This window comes from Nipponia nippon, unplaced genomic scaffold, assembly GCF_047370975.1.
Source record: "Nipponia nippon isolate SJK-2023a ecotype South Korea unplaced genomic scaffold, ASM4737097v1 scaffold_12, whole genome shotgun sequence".
NCBI lineage: Eukaryota > Metazoa > Chordata > Aves > Pelecaniformes > Threskiornithidae > Nipponia > Nipponia nippon.
In genome coordinates, this window is record NW_028262313.1 from 18,665,219 (window position 1) to 18,682,057 (window position 16,839).

A 16,839-nucleotide genomic window follows, 5' to 3' on the forward strand; every position below is an offset into this window, starting at 1 on the left:
TGTTATAGATAGACTGCCTCATTAGTGCACTTTCCTAAGGGGACTCAAATATTTTAAGCTCTGCTCTTTTTTAAACACTGTTCTGTTCTGATCCTGCTCTGCTCTGACAAGTGAGCCTTAAAGCTAGCATAGCTGCACCAACTGTTTGAATTCTAGCCCTTCACTTCTGCAGACTGCAACACCTTCTTTTTCAGTATTAGTTATGTCAGACCTTTCATGGCTTAGACTGAACTACAAACTGCCCAGAGAATTGCAGCTGAGCCAGGCTGCAAGTGGTGTGATAGCAACCTCCTGAAAAATACGGGCTACTCCTTCCTCCTTCTCCCAATCCTTTCTGTGTCATTTTATCCTTGTTCTAGTAACGTCTTGTCTTCACTGAAGTTCCACCAATGAAGTCTCATGTACCACCATCTACAAATGCTGCAGTAAATATTTTTTGGTTTGCATCTACTTTGCCTTTCTGCTTTTGCTTTTCAGAAAGTGGCCTGTTTTCAGAGAGGGCAGTAACAGAGAGCCCTCAGCTGAGGAACATATACATGTTCCTGAATATAATGGAAAGAATCACTTGGCAATTTGAATATGGGGGATGTACTGCGGATGTATTTCTGAAGTAATTTCAGAAAGAGTAGCTTTGACCAGTATTTGATCGTGTTTCTACTATTTGTGGATTGTATTCCACTATGGCTTACTCTGGAGTATGGTTTTTGTTTTTCCTATCAGGTAGGGACATATAACCAGTTGTCAGAAAAGCAGTTGAGCTATTTAAGAAATGAGAAATCTACATAATTAACAGTATTGTGGTATGGATGTCTGAGATCACATTTAGGTTGTTTGAGGATTTCAGATAGCTTATTTTCAGTGGTGATATGGATAGAAACATGCTTTCAGTTAGACTATTACATGATGATTACCTGTGGTGACGAAATGGCATGACACAGGTAGATTCGTACCAGAGAATAGTGCAACATACAGCAGTGAGAAGATACAGCTACAATTTTTCTTCTAGGAAAAGAAAGATAAACAGTGAAGTTACAAGGAAACAAATTCAGGTGTTCATTTGTGGAAGCTAAATAAATAATGAGCAGCTCTCAGCTGCATGGATTTTATTATTGAAAGAGCAGATTTAATATTATTGGGTTGACTTAAACCCTTTTATTTCATAATTTATGATAGAACTTTATAGTTAACACTTGTATAAAGAAGAGAGTGGCAGAGGTTTATAACTTTTAAAAACACTTAAAGCATTTTGGCAAATAGTGTGGAGCAACTATCATTTCAGATAATGAAGATACTTAAATAAGATAATAGATTATTCCTGTTATCATTTTAATGCCTATATTTTGCCCAGTAAAGTTGATATGAAATGACAATTTTATCATAATCTTCTTCACAAAATTTTAGCACTGTAATTTGTAGCATGGTTATAAACTTATGACTGGGATAGAAAATAGATGATAGTATTTTTTGCCTGGAAGAAACTTTTAAAATCAAATAGAAGTGAGCCTGTTTATATGCATATAATTATGATCGTATTTTACAATCTTTTATTTGTATGAACATATTGGCTTTGGCAGATTGTTAATTTTGCTTTTAGGGTGTGCAATCAAATTTAAAGAAAATGTTTTTATTGAAGCTGTTATAATCTGAATCTATTACATGGGGCCAGTGGCTCACTTCTTTTCTTCTCAAAGTAGTTACACTCCAGAGCTGAATTATTAAATGGTATGAGAGATTTCTAAATAGAAATCATTTTATTATTAAAATATATATGGGAAAATATATATGGGAGAAAGCTTAAAATGGAGAGACTGTACCTTGCTATATGCACTTACAGAAGAGAGACATTAGGTATCTCTCATAAACTGTCTTTGATTTCTTGGATCTAGCAGCTTTGAAACACAAGTCTGACATAAGCAGTGAATGCTGCAGTATTTAATTGTTAGATTCGTAAAATATGTGGGTGGGTAAAGGAAAAATTGGGCAAAAATATAGAGAGAGGCCGTTGTCTTGAATAACTGAATCCTTTGTTTCATTTATTTTGAAGTATATTTATATTACAGTCTGCAGTCTGTAACAAGAAATGTACTGTATGAGAGAGAGCATATGGAATTAAGGACCGCTGTATACTTCATATACATGAAGGAGAAAATTTATGCTTAGAAATGAAACCATTAATGTTATATTCTGAATCATGAATGCTTAACCGAGTAACCTGCTTGTATGTAACGATGCTGAAGTACTTAACATATATATTCTTATAGCCCTCTCAATCTATATAGAGTCCTTAAGCATTCCACAGTACTTAGTGAAGCCAGTTTTGGAGTGATGTCTATTAAAAATAAATGTTAATGTTTCAGGGAAGTGTAGATGTTTAAAGGTGATTCATGGTTTCTTTCTTTTAAATAATGAGAATTGTGTACTGCAGGACAAGTTCAGGAAGTATGAAAGTGCTTTACAAAGGAAAGAGATTGAGTATGGTGTAAAATATTAAAGCTTTATACTGACAGATCTGTTTTTATTTAAATTTTTATTGAATTTTTTCTTTGAAGTAACAACAAGAGACACATACTGTTGGCAGATAAACGATACTGTGCTGAATGAGTGGCTACTTAACCCTAGAACTGTCAGACACTATTATTTTCAATGTCAAGGAGCTGGAAAGCTTTATGCAATGTATTCTGTTCTTCAAATTAAAATGGTCAAATTTCTGTTCTTTAATACATTTCTATGCTACAGCTACATGTGATATCTAGACTAGCTCAGTAGGGAATGCTGAATTTGGCTCTAGACCTGCTTACAACATGAAGCCAAATTATGCTTCAGGTTATCTTGAAAGCTCAAGGAGCAGTGCCTGAAGCACTGATGTTGTTGTTCTTTTGCTCTGAGTTTTAAAATATACTAATGTCTGAAGTAGACATGCTATTGTCCTAATTAATAAATATAGCAATGTAAAAATCTCTCAAGAGCACAGTGTGTAATTCTCTGAAGGCAAGAATTTGAAATATGTTAAATTCTACTTCCATGGTTGATATTTACCCGTTAAAATTAATTTGAGGACATACTAGTATTTTAAATTAGAGACGGTAATTATGTACAACTCTGATGAACTTGCTGTCACAAAAGGCTTGTGCATTGCCGTTGCTAGTATTTTCATGTTTGACCTGATGGCTAACCCCCAGAAAGTCTGGACGGGCCAGTTCCTTTCATGCATAAAAAAAAAAAAAAATCATGCATAGGAAAACTATGACAAAGAGAAGTCAGAACTTGTTATGCATTAGGATCATGGAACCAAAGGATAACTCAGGTCACAAAGGACCTCAGGAGATCATCTAGTCCAACCTCCTGCTCTAAACAGGGTCAGCTATGAGCTCAGGACTTCGTCCAGTCTGTTCTTGGACACCTTCCACAACCTCTCTAAGCAGCCTCAAGCAGCCGTTGCTTGAGCGTCCTCATGGCATAAATGCCCATGCAGTAGCTGATTAGTTCAATGCAGTGAAAATACATTTGATCATTATATGATGATGAGCTGATTTAAGCCATTTTCTGTATGTGCAGATTTTTCCTCTACTATTTGCTTTTCTCTGCTTTTCATCACACTGCCTTTTTTATGTTTCCAACTTGTATCACTTTAGCCATGACACCTCACTTTTTCTGCAATGTATAACCTTAAGCAGGAGAAACATTTCTTTACCTCCATACACTAAAAGGAATCTCTTCATATATAATTTTTATATAATTAAGATAAACCCAAGAATGGTTAGAGTCTTGATGCTTTCAAATACGAGGCAGAAAAATATGAATTATGCATGTATCAGTCATTTCACACATCTTTGTAATCTTTGAATGCTACTCAGGAACTTGCATCAACTCTTGGAGGCCAGATATGACTTTAGAGAAAAAAATGTATGTGTGTGTAGATACCTAGGGCTTAGTTTTTAATGTTGAGTCAACCTTGGTGATCATTTTTGAGATCATAGTATTGTAAATATATAGAAAACTCGCTGATGGCATTTTGCTTTCTTTCAGTGTTATTACTTTGCATATATAGAAAGCAGCTTTGCAGAAAAGGATCTGGGGATTCTAGTACACAACAGGTCAAACACGAGTCAACAGAGTACCTTTCCAGTCACAGAGGTCTGGGCTGTATTCTGGGTGTATTAGCAAGACTGTAGCCAGGAGGTTGAGGGAAGCCATTGTTCCACTCTGTTCAGCACTTGAGACCCTGTCTCAAGTATTTCCTCCAGTTTTGGGCTCCCAAGATAATGGAGCAAGTCCAACAGAGGCCACCATCATCAGACTGTCATGTCTGAAAATTTCTTAGACACTTTGTCAAACAGTAAGGAGCTAGTAAATAAAGAAGTAAACTTTAAGGACTTCTTGAGTATGATTCATCTGAATAAATGTAATGTGCCCATACTGAAAAGTTTCTACATTTAAGCTAGTCATCAAAGCCTCCCTGTATACTGAGTTGGGACCTGTCACAGAATCACAGAATGGTTGGGGTTGGAAGGGATCTCTGGAAACCATCTAGTCCAACCCCGCCCCTGCTAAAGCAGGTTCACCTAGAGCAGGTTGCACAGGATCGTGTCCAGATGGGTTTTGAATATCTCCAGAGAAGGAGACTCAGAGAAGATCCATCCAGTCTGTGGAGTTACCTATGTTTTGTTGGATGAATTATGCTTTAAATTCCATTGGTCTGTTGCTTTTATCTCCACTGACTACTTTTGATGCAGACAGCTAGTTGAAAGGCATGAATTAGACCATTTGTCTCTTCTGTTTTGGTATGCTTTGGCACCTTTCTTTTTTTTTAAATTCTGTAAGCAAAGGCCATGCATTCTGTGAGCTTTACTGTACTAGCTTTTACAGCAGGTAAGCTCCTTTGTCAAAGGATATGATCTACTTTACTTGACTGTTTATGTTGCTTGATACTTTGCAGGCCCACTCATCGGAATAAGAATATTAGATGAGATGCCTGAATCCTGATGCATTACAGTAAGTTTTAGTTGGTTGGTAATAAAGAAGGGAAAGCACAGGAGAGGCCACATCCCCAGTGCGTATTGCCATATATGCTCTGTTCCCTGTGATACTATGGCTGCATCCATCAATGTCAATCAAACTTCATGAAAATGCAGACTTTTCTTTTTTCCTTTGTAAGAAGGAATGTGTATGGCCACATACTTCAAAATTCATTGCAAAGAGTCTGCTGGGTTGGTCTGCAGAGACGTATGGCCACCGGTATTCTTTTGGTATCAACAAATATTTCAATACTAGTATTCAAGTGTATATCATGGCAACACTCATGAGAATTATTCATATTAAAGTCATTTAGTACGTTCTTGGATGCAAGTTATAATTATTCATTGTAGTAATGATTTTCTGTCTCTCATTTCCTTTTCACTCATAGCAGGCAGGCTTTCCTCTCATGTTTTGAAGGGTAAACTCAAGAACAAACACAGTGCTTTTACCCTGAAGTTCTATAATCTCTTCTAATTGATCCTTAAAATTATCTGATCAAAAACTCTGCATAAATTCTTGTCAGAAATTCTAACAAGTGTTCTCTCCATTTGCTCACATTCTTCATTTACCTCCCAAGAAGAAAACTCATAACATCAGTGGGATGATGAGAGAGGGTGGATTTTAAGCTCTGTTAAGACCTTAAGGAATCAAGACAGAGCCACAGAAAGAGGCATTTGAGCAGTCCCTGTCACCTTCGTCACCTACTTTAATTCCAGTGGCACAGAGTACTAATGGCTGAATTCCTTGATAGGAAACTCATGGGAATCAGTGGGTTGTGTTTAATCTGTGAATTAGTTTATAATGATGTATGCTCAGTTAACAAGTGTGATGGGTTGGCACAGAGCACCAGTGTGTGTATGGTACGGAACTGGGTGGACAAAGAAGTTTTGAAGCTGGTGAGGAGAGGCTCCCGCACCATCAGTCCCGTCTCATTCTCCATACCTGACTCATTCTTTCTTAATATATTAATGAAACTGGTGAAAAAAAAAAAATATATATTCACGAGAAGTGGTTACTTCAGCCATTTTACTACTTTACTTGAGGTGAGGACAGGATTTTCTTTGCTACGTTTTCAAAAAATAGATCTGATTTACTCGGTAAAGTGGTGAAATGCTCTGCAAATACTGCAAAGGCAGAGTTGTGGTAGTTGTGTGTTGTGCCTGAACAGCAGGAAAGGAGAAAACAGGTGCTAAACAGCAACGATTAGCATATGTATACCAACTGATGAGGTGTTAAACATAATCTCATGCAGAGGTGTCAAAACCCTGGCCAAAGGATCTGTTATAACCTGTTGTGTGAAATAATACAGATGATATACACCACAATGGAATGTAAAGGCTTCACATACCAAATGACCTGGTCAAAATCACTACAACAATACAATCCTGTATTTTCAGGAGATTTGCAGTGTGTGCGTTCAGAACAAATGCATTTCTCAACATGGTTAATGATCTGATAATTTCATGATGGTTTCAAAACAAATGAATGCTTCATTGTGTACTACTGCAGTGTAACCTTAAAATTCGATCTCATATTTTCTTTTGTCACTTGTTTCATTTACTGTGTGATTTTTTTTTTTTCTTTAAGGATTGCTTCCAGTGGAAGCTGGAATGCAAGATTTAGTGATCTTAGTTTAAATTGTTGTCATGGTCTGCTGCTTTTCCTAGACTGAAATTATCAGGTTCTATTAGAGACTGTGCTCTTCTCTTTCATTTTTATGCCATATATTCTCTATGATCGTTTAATGAATGCACTTAACTGTAATACATGTGAATCTGACAGTCATGCATCTTTCATGAATTTTTCCTTTAACTTTTGCTCTCCATTTCATGCCCCAGGCATGGCTTGAACTTTTTTCTTTTCTATTGTCAATGTAACCTTCATTGTCTCAATTTTCATTTTGTTGTCTTCATGATAACTGAAGGATTCAGTCCTCAATAGAAAAACTTGACACTTTCAGCTATTAATATTTACTTGTATGTAATATCCAAGCCTTTTTTTAATTACAGTAGAGTAAAAAAGTCTATTATTAAAATAAGATACTGCTTTCATTTTCTGCGTCGCTTCCTTTCCTTTCTTATTTCGGTAGTTTTGTGAAAAGTGGTACTGTCAGAAACTGCCAGTCGCCTGGAAGATGTCTCTGGGCCTTATTATGAGAGCTGTTCTCACAGTGAGACACTATCTCGCGCTGCATTAAACTCTTCCTCTTCCTAGCCCTCATCTGACAGTATCCCCTTGGACAAAAGCCATTCTCCCTTAATCACCCATTTTTTACTATGGTTATATAAATAAATGTTTGCAAAAAACATACTTCTGGAATTAAGTTGTGACTCTCTTGAAAAATAGTCAAATGTCTAAATCGGAGGATCAGTCTCTAGAATGGTCTTATCCCATTTGATCTTGTCTGACCTTGCTTGTACCCAAGTAAAACTTCCAGGTAGGTTCTGATGCACTTGATAATTGCAATGTCATCTTGTACCACGGTGGCTTTGCTGACAGTTTGACTTCACAGCATTTTGAAGATGTGGCTGAAGTAGTATAACATGAGGTAGGCTGAAAAATGGAAGGCTCCATGTGAATGCTGTGGGATACTAGCCAACATAAACTACTTTAATTTGTCTGTTTATCAAATGCATTATCAAACATACTGTCAAATGCACTCTAATCTTATGATAAAATATTACAGTTATGACTGTAGTAAATGAGAGTATCATAAAGCTTAGAAGTAGGAATGGTACACTGGTTAACATAATTCTTTTCAACCCTTAATGGAAAGCACATATTCTTTATTATATTTTGCGTATTGTTATCAACACATTCTAAAGAGACTGATTCTGATGGGTGCTGAGCATGTTCACGTCTGGCTGATTTTTGCATTGTATAGCAATGACTGAGGCAATGGGAATTCCGTTATTTTACAGTGACTGATTATTCCTAATTGGCAACAGTTCAAGAAGATTTTAAGCATACCCTTACCTTTTAACATTTGGGTTAGCTTAACCATAGCAAGAAAGCATTTAAGGACACAGTCAGATGTAGTTCTTCAGGTCTTGCCAGACATTCCTGAGAATCAGAGCTAGTCATCTTAACCTGCACAGAAATTACGAGTTTTATTTGACTATACTGAGTTACAGCCTCAATATGAAGTTCATATCTTAGAAAAATGAGCATGTGTTTGGACAGAGAATGTGAACTAGTATATATCTAGACTCCTGATTTTTTTACTTTTTTTTTTTTTTTAAAGATTTTGCATTTAACGAATGAGCCATTCATTAACACGAGACTGCTACTTTCCTGGCTGATTCACCAAGTACTAACTGAGAATTTCAGAACTGAAAGCATATTAGGTTACAGAACCTCTACTTTATACAAATCAACTCTTAGAAAATTGCTTCAGAAAAATACTTTCCTGCAGATTCAAAATTAATTGCCAGCTCTCAATTAGATTTCTGAAAATATGGTGAGGTGGGCAAATTATGCTGCACTGTATTATACAGAGGCTGTGTGATTTTACTGTTATGTCTCATGTGAAAAAGAAAACTGAAAAACAACCCAGGAAAGTTATATTTTTATTTTTGACAATAACTTATTTCCTTTATTTAAAAAAAAATCAGTGGTTTGTTGATTCTTACAGTCCCTGCAGCACTATAAAAGTTGGGATTTTTCAGTAAGTAGACAATATTTTTGTTCTGCACTAAATTCCTTTTTTTTTGTCTAGTTTGTTAATAAATAATGTGGATACAGATCAGGGTTAGCACATTTCTAACACGGTGTTAAAACGTTACTCATGCTATGAGACAGGACTGGGTTTCTGGAAAGAGAAAGAGCATGCACCAGATGTCATTCATTAATGTCCACTCAGATAGCAGAAGCACTCTTTGCCAGTAGGCCTTGAGACATGAAATAATAAATCTTCCTTGTTACAGTGTAATTAACTGTTAACATGTTAAGTGAGGTCTCACTGGATATTTTAGATGACATTTGGAATATGGGTAAAAGAGTTGGTATGTTTTCTATTAGTTACTGCATGAAATCTTGACTGGTAGACGACTGCACAAACAGCAACGAAGTGAAGCTTTGCGGCACCTTACACAGGGTGTTGCAAAGGATTAAGTAAAGGTAATTACCCTCCACTGTGCTATTAGTGTTTTGGGATTCTTTCCTATATAGTGAGAAGGCGGCTGTAGTTGTGAAGCCCTTAATCCCACTCGTAAGGGAATCTATCAGTAAGAGCTCCTGTAGCACAACTGCTTTTCTGTATCAGTGCAAGGTTTAATATCTAATTTTTCCAATAATAGGTCATTTTGTTCCCACACATGTTAACCACAAAGTTCATTTTCTCTTTTTTTGATTGTGTTAGAGACACAAGGCAAACTTCCCAACAAATGTAACTGACTAATGTTTAAAATCTGGTGTGAGGGAGTTGAATTTTCATAGCTTAATTAGTGTCAGCAGGTTGCCAATTAATTAATGAAATTCTTTTGTGCTATCTCCAGCTGTATTTAATTAGACTGGTTTTGGAGGAGAGAAGGCTATTGTCTAAATGTAGCTAGGTGATGAAGCTTTTTTCAAAAATTGTGCTTTGCACCTTGTTAAAGGCTTTTTTTTTTTCTTGCAAATTTTGAATTCTTCACATTCTGCAAATAAGTACAGTGTGTTCTGTCAGCAAATAAGTGGTTAGCAAGGTTGCTAGCTTTACGATATGACATGGAAGCATTTCTGGATTACAGTGTTTTAGATAAACCGTTGAAGTTTATCAGGCGAAAAAACAGCGTGATTAATTAAAAATGTATTTGTTAAGATCCAAGTTAGATGCTGGTGTAATCCAGCCTAATAATATGGCACTTTAGAAGACGACCGTATTAAATTACAACAGGGAAGACCAGATCTTTATTAATTTTCTTAATTTAAAAGACTTAAAAATGTATAATCTAAAAGTAATGAGCTATGAGTTAAAATTTTGGACAAGCCAAGACTTGTCACAAACATCTGAATGTTAATGTTGTTGGATTTTTAGTAACAGAACTTGTATCTTACAGTAAAGTGAACTTTCAATATCTCTCCGTAGAGATCATGCTCGGCTTTCCAGATACTCCCGTATTAAAAATAGTGATTTCTCTCAGCTTTCTTTAAAACTGAAAATGTATTTTAAAAAACAGAAGACAATAAAATGAAGAAACTTTTTAATATTGGTAATAAAAGTAACAGTTGTAGATGATCAGCATCAGCTTTCTTTTCCTAACTTTCTAACTCATTGATAAATACAAGCACCAATTATCTCCATTTTGCTCTTTATTTCATACTTAAGTATCCTTTATGTTATTCTAAATCACCATAAATGGATGGGCCCACCCTGCATATTGATAACAAATGTGGAAGATTTCAGCATATCAATGGAGAAAGGATTTCAAACATTAGTGAAAGGCAATGCATCATAGTGTCAAAATTTAGTACTTGAGAGCCATTTTCAAGCACAAGAGTATTTAACTCCATTTTTATTGAAAAATAGTAAAGAAAATAGCTGTGAGTAAAAATAAAACTATATTTACAGGAAGTTAAATTTAAGGTGTAGCTTTAATTTCCTCTCCCAGACTTAACTGTGCATCTCCACCCTCTGAACTGTGCACTAGGAATGGAGGTATTTATCCAGCTGACTGCCTCCAGAAGCAAAACGGAGCTTTTAATTTGACAATCACAACATAAATAGTTTCAGACCAGGATTCAGGAATTACATATAGATTGTCTGGACACAAGTCTGCCTGTGCCTAGTTATATGTGCATGGAGACACATCAAAATTCTGTTTTCATGAAAACAGAATGGCTCTAAATGGTTTTGCTAAATTGCTTAATTTGTATTTAGGAAAAAATGCCATTCCACTGTAGAATGTGCCTTTACATATTTATGTATTGGTGTTAATCTCTTCAGGATTACGCCAAAACATTATTGTTTGAAAAGTATGTGCACAAGTGGGAGCAGCTATTTAGTTTCTGTGCATTTTGTGATGATCTTGTCAGTTCATCACAAGAGTTTCTTGGGCATCTCCATCCAGGTGCACTCAAATTGCAGTCATTGCAAATTATATACTTACCTTGGCAAAGCCTCCTTCCCTCTGTACCAGCATAATAGCTCCAGCTAACTAGAAAATTCACTGCACTGATTTTTTAAAATTAAACAATACGAGCATTTAAGGTATTATTTATATTTCTTAGCAGGGAAGAGTACTGGAAGGAACACTCTGCATCACTGAATTCAGTTTCCTGCTAGTGCAGTCAGGCATAGGAAAGGGATTGTAAAATAGATTGATCAAGCTACACCTCAAAAGCAGTTAGGATCTTTATGTTGGCTCTGCTGCTTCAGAATGCTGGAATGCTGCTCCAGAAGACCACAGCCCAAGGAACTTTAATTTCATTTCAATTTATTCATATACCCATTGACCTTCATTTGTCTTACTGCATTCAACAGGTTCATTCCAGTTCTTGCTTTATGATATCTGACATACCTGCTTCACACTTATAAACTTCATTTTTAAGCCTCTTTAATATCTCTGTCAAGTTATTTCCTTCTGTCTTGAAAAGTGTGACGAAGCAATGTGCATAATGACTAAAACTGAAGGGCATGTTTTAATTCCTCCTATTGTAAACTAAAACAAATGCTGTCAAGAGTTACCTCTGAAGGCTGTTAATATACATAGCCCCTAAAAGCCATTGTTTTCAATTAGGTAATAAAATCATTACTTTTGAACTTAATTCCAGAGCCATGTGTAAGTAACGGAAAAAAACTTTCAGGTAATGTTCATCACTATACAACATTGGCAGAACTTCCTTTGCAAATTGTGTTGTGATCACAGGTAAGCTGATGCATCTCTGCTGACTACAACTGAATTGATCTTGCTTAGTCCAGCATTTAATTTGGCTTTCTGCTGCAAAGGTATATGAACAGAGTAGTGTGCTATAATGTACCCACTAAATCTATTCTTTATAGTTCAGTGGGGACGTAGTTGACTATTTTATTGTGGGAAAGACTTATACTTAAAAGTTAAAGGGGCAGTGATGATTTTTAGGCCTAACATTTAAGCTGACTTAGTAAAATCCACCTCTTGACATTTATTTGTTTTAAATTATAACTTTATATGAACTAGAAGTAAAGGCTTTTTAATATATATCTAGATACACATGTATAAATACAGAAAGAGAGAGGGGTGACTAATCTAGGTACACATTTTGTTCTCATTTTAAGAGAATAGAATCTGAAAAGCTGTATAGCTTTTTAGAAATCTTGTTAGTTTTTCAGAAAGTTTTAGAGCAGAATTACTCAGTGCTATCTGTGCCTGACTCTGCCGCTATTATAGTGACTATGAGATTATATTTTCGGATCTCAGTAAAGATTATGGTGGTTGTTTTATCTTTATTACTATGTCATGGAGTGCTACTTAGGTTCCTGTGTCTGGGAGTCATGGGGAAAACTTTCTGAACTGGGGGGAGCCCAGCTGGAGTTTTCTGATAAAACAAAGCTTTTTTCCAAAATGAGGGAAGAGCAAAAATCTGTAAAGGTAAAAATCTGTTCATGCTACTATTGTGAGGGGCTGCTTGGATTTACAAGCAGTTTGAATGTCTTTCCAGATGGTCAGTGCTTTGCTCAGCTATTTGCATGTTTTACTTTAATTGTCCTACCTAGAGTGGTGAAATAAGAGTGTGTAAAGGTCCGAGACTGAACATCTATTTGTAATAAGCAACTAGCTGAAGTAATACAGTTCACAAAAGCTAAACAGCATAGGGATTCACTTGAAGAGTTACATATCGGGGAGAAGGCTAGGTCTTTGTCTTTAATTGTGATATGTACACCACAGATTTTATTTTTTTTCCCTTTGCAGTCCTATCTGTTGCCTTAGGCAGTGTCCATAATACGTGCTCATAAACTGAGAGTCCAGTTACTTTCCCAGTCACCACACTAGGTGTATCATAACAGATGGCTCAATATTAACTGTCTAAAGGCATAATTTCATCTCTGAATCAAAAGTATTGTTTTTTAAGTTCCTATGAGATTAAGCATGTTCATTCAGATTTTTCTTCTCAATATGAGGTTTACTTTTGTGCATGGTCATAATTGAGGTTCTGGGGTTCACTATCATATCTCACTTTATATTTCTAAACTTTGGTATTTTGTCTTCGTCATTACCATTAAATGGCAACATATACTAATATAAATTAGAACAGGTCATCAGTTGCGTTCTTCAAGAGACTTTATGAAATTTTGTCAGACAAACTAAGTCAAACCCAAAATGAAAAACGGTAATAGGATTAAAGTTTTGTTTAATATATGAAAATGCAAATTCAAGAACTTGCCTTTTAAAAATGCAATAAAAATCTTCCATTACTGTTAGAAAATTCTCAGAAATTAGATTAAACTGACATTGTATGTATAAGGTCTATTATGTGTTATAGCTATACCACAGGTGGCAGAGTTTCAAACTAAAAAAGGAAGCAAATGGTCCCTCTCTCTACAGTCTTCATACATATTGGTGATAACCATGTAATAAATTGGATTTTTTGTGGTAAACTGCTTGTTTTTTCCTCCTCATGTCTCGGGTGCTTTCTGTGCAAGACTACAATATACAAAATTCCTAACTGCTACCAAATAACTTCTGATTTTGATTCTTCTTCTGATTGCTTGATTTATGAGTGTTTTTCTTCCTCCAAAATATAAAATCTCCTTCCCAAATGTCACACAAACCAAACTGTTCTGTCTTTCAGGTCCAGGCCTATTACATTTCTATTTTACTCCTGCTAATGAGAATCAAGCTGTCAGAACTTGCAAATATACTTAACCAAATGAAAAAGAAACCATGTAGGAAGAGTGCCTATTGTTTCTTCAATCATAATCATGAGAATCACACCTTTAATCTGACTAGAAGACCCACACAGGAGGCATTTTACATTAATATTAAGGAACCGAACGGTTTAAAACTACAAAAGGTTGCAGTTCTATCATCTGCACTGGAATAATATGAAAAAAATAACAGTAAAAGTGCTCTACCCTATTTCTAAAATGCTGTTTGGTAAACAATGCTGTCCAAGCTAGTGGGAGTAAAGCTGTTGACATATGCTCTTTCCCTCATTTTCTTAGCCCAGCTGGTTCACCAATTTTCAGTCTACTGTTCAGTTTCTCTATGGAGGAGAAATGGGGGATAATGTTTCTGTGATTCCCCACAGGCAGGAAGAACTGAAGAACAGTGCCTTTGTCTGCTCTTCTAGGCTTGTTTCTGGTCAGGATGTTGCCCAACGTCTTTCAGTTGCTCATGGTCCCCTTGCTCCTCTCTGCTCTTCAGCACCCTACAGGTTTCCTCTAAATTTTTTTCATGCTCTTTATACGTCCTTCCTCACTAGTACCTCCACTGCTTCAGTCTCCTGTATTACTTAGATCAGCTTGTCAGCATTACTGTGGCATGTGGGGATTTTTGATGATGTGGTTTCATGTGCAGGTGTTTGGGGTGATAGTTCGTTCTTTCAGTGGCCTGTGAATGGAGACACATAACTTTTAACGGTGGCTTTAGCAAGTTTTGACTGGTAATACTGTTATAAGGTGGAAGAATTGCTTCTGAGCTTTAGTAAACAACTACCTTTTATCTTTTTGGCATCTGGTCCTCCAGCTTGAAGCCAAAGTGCTGCAGACCCATCTGCCTGGAAAAAGGGAATTTGCAGTGATGTAATAAATAGGACAATGCTCAATCTAACCATAAGTTTTAGGATTTTTATGCAGATGAGCACTAACCCGTGTTTCATGAGTCACTAATATCTCAGTTCTGAACACCTGCTTATGTGACTTAATTATATATATATATATATATATATATATATATATATATATGCCCCCGAATCTTGTAAAGAAGAAAAAGAAAAGGTTTATATGATGTATATAACTTAGGATCATCTGAGGTGACACGCATATGTTTTTGTGCACAGGCTCCACCTTGCAATACTGGAATGGAGGGGTGAAAAATTCAGGGTCTGCACCTTCATGACCATTTGCTTTTGGTTTCTTTAATAAGCCCTTTTGACTTACAAGACAGGTTGCAAAGGTTATTGAAAGAAAATGATGGTCCTTATTTGTGGCTGCTGACTAAGTGGATTCCTGTCTGTGTATTGAAGTTTCCATTAGTGTCAGATTTTTAAATTTAAATTTTATAGCATGCATATTTGCTCCTGGGAATTGCAGTCAGTTCATTGTAACAAATAAAATCATAGTAAAATAACTTTGCTTTTTCGCAGATCACAGATTATTGAATTGATGCTCTAACATGGAAATCTAGCATTTAAGATGTATGTTATTACTGTCATTTTTGCTCTAAAGAAGCTTCTCAAAAAGTACTTTCACTTTAAAACTGCCTAAGTGCTTTACACTACACAGAATAAGGCAAATCTAACTTTGCACTATTGAACAGTAGGACAAAGCTGCCTGTTAACAGACCAACGAAATGATTAGGAGAAAAATGGAGTAGCTGAGTTTAGAGAAACTTGTACTTTTTTCTTAATGAGCAGTTTAACTGCCAATCGATCAGTCATTCAGCATTACAGTAAATGGTCAATGAAATATATAATGATGCAAGACTGCACTTTAACAAGACCGAATCTCGCAGCAATCAGGAATGCTTAAAGACAGAAAAATAAATACAGAGCAAATTTCTCTCTGTGCTTACTTTTCAAAAAAAAGCCAAAAGAGCAAACATTCAGGCAGCTAATCAATGGTATTCTTTATTGTGTGTGGTGACACACTTGCTCATGAATTTCCATTTTGTGCTTTTGTCTTTTGTTTGTTTAATGCTACAGGATTTTTTACTGTTGGATTTCAGTCAAATTTAACTGCTAGAGAATGGTTGTGTTATCAAGGTCTTGAGCTCACAAATCTTTATGTACTTGCTTAATTTTATACATGTGAGCTCAAGGTAGCTATCCGAATGGATGAAACTGAGAATATCGGTATGCGTTTCAGTATTAATTCCTACATTAACAGTTAAGCAGGCTAAGACTCAATGCAGGGGAGAATTTATATTTTTATAAATTTAAAAATATAAAGATTTTAGTTTTCAGAAGCAAATCTTAGATTCTAATCAAGTAAAAATCAGAGCGCGTCTCTTGCTTCTAACCAAAAACATGGTATCAAACAGTCCTTTGACCAGTGACATTTGCTAGTGTGAATGAGAAATACTGGTAAAACAAACAGGTTTTTTTTCTTCTTTCCTTTACATGGGGTGTGAAATGTACCATTATAGGCAGCTGTCAGTGTGAACAGGTTAACATTTACCTAATTTATAATGTGTGAAAATAGACACCTACTAGCAGAACCGGAATGGAAAGAGAACAGTCTCAAAAGAGCACAGTTCACATAATGTTTACCCCTCTTCCCTGACTCAGGTCCTCTGGCACTGAATACACTGTTTGGAGGGTTGTTAAATATTTGACTTTTACGCTGTGACCTCCTCTTTCAAGTGCGAAGGGAAACAGAAAGGCTCAGTTTGACATCTCTCAAGAGATCAGGTGGAGTAATGGGTAGCACTTACCTTTTTTGATCCCCAAGTTAAAGAAGAAACTTTTTTTTCCCTAATAACTTGCAGTGAATGAAATTGCTATTCTCCACGATGTGACCTAACAGTCCTGGGAGGCTAAGAGAAAGTCATAACATACATATAAAAGCAGCTTTTGACAGGACACAGATGAGTGACTCTGATGCATCTTCCATTGACAATTTTCATCTTCAGAAATGTTCAGATTTCTGGGTACTATCTACTTATTTCTGAGCAAACTTTCAATGGGCTTGGAAGGATAAGA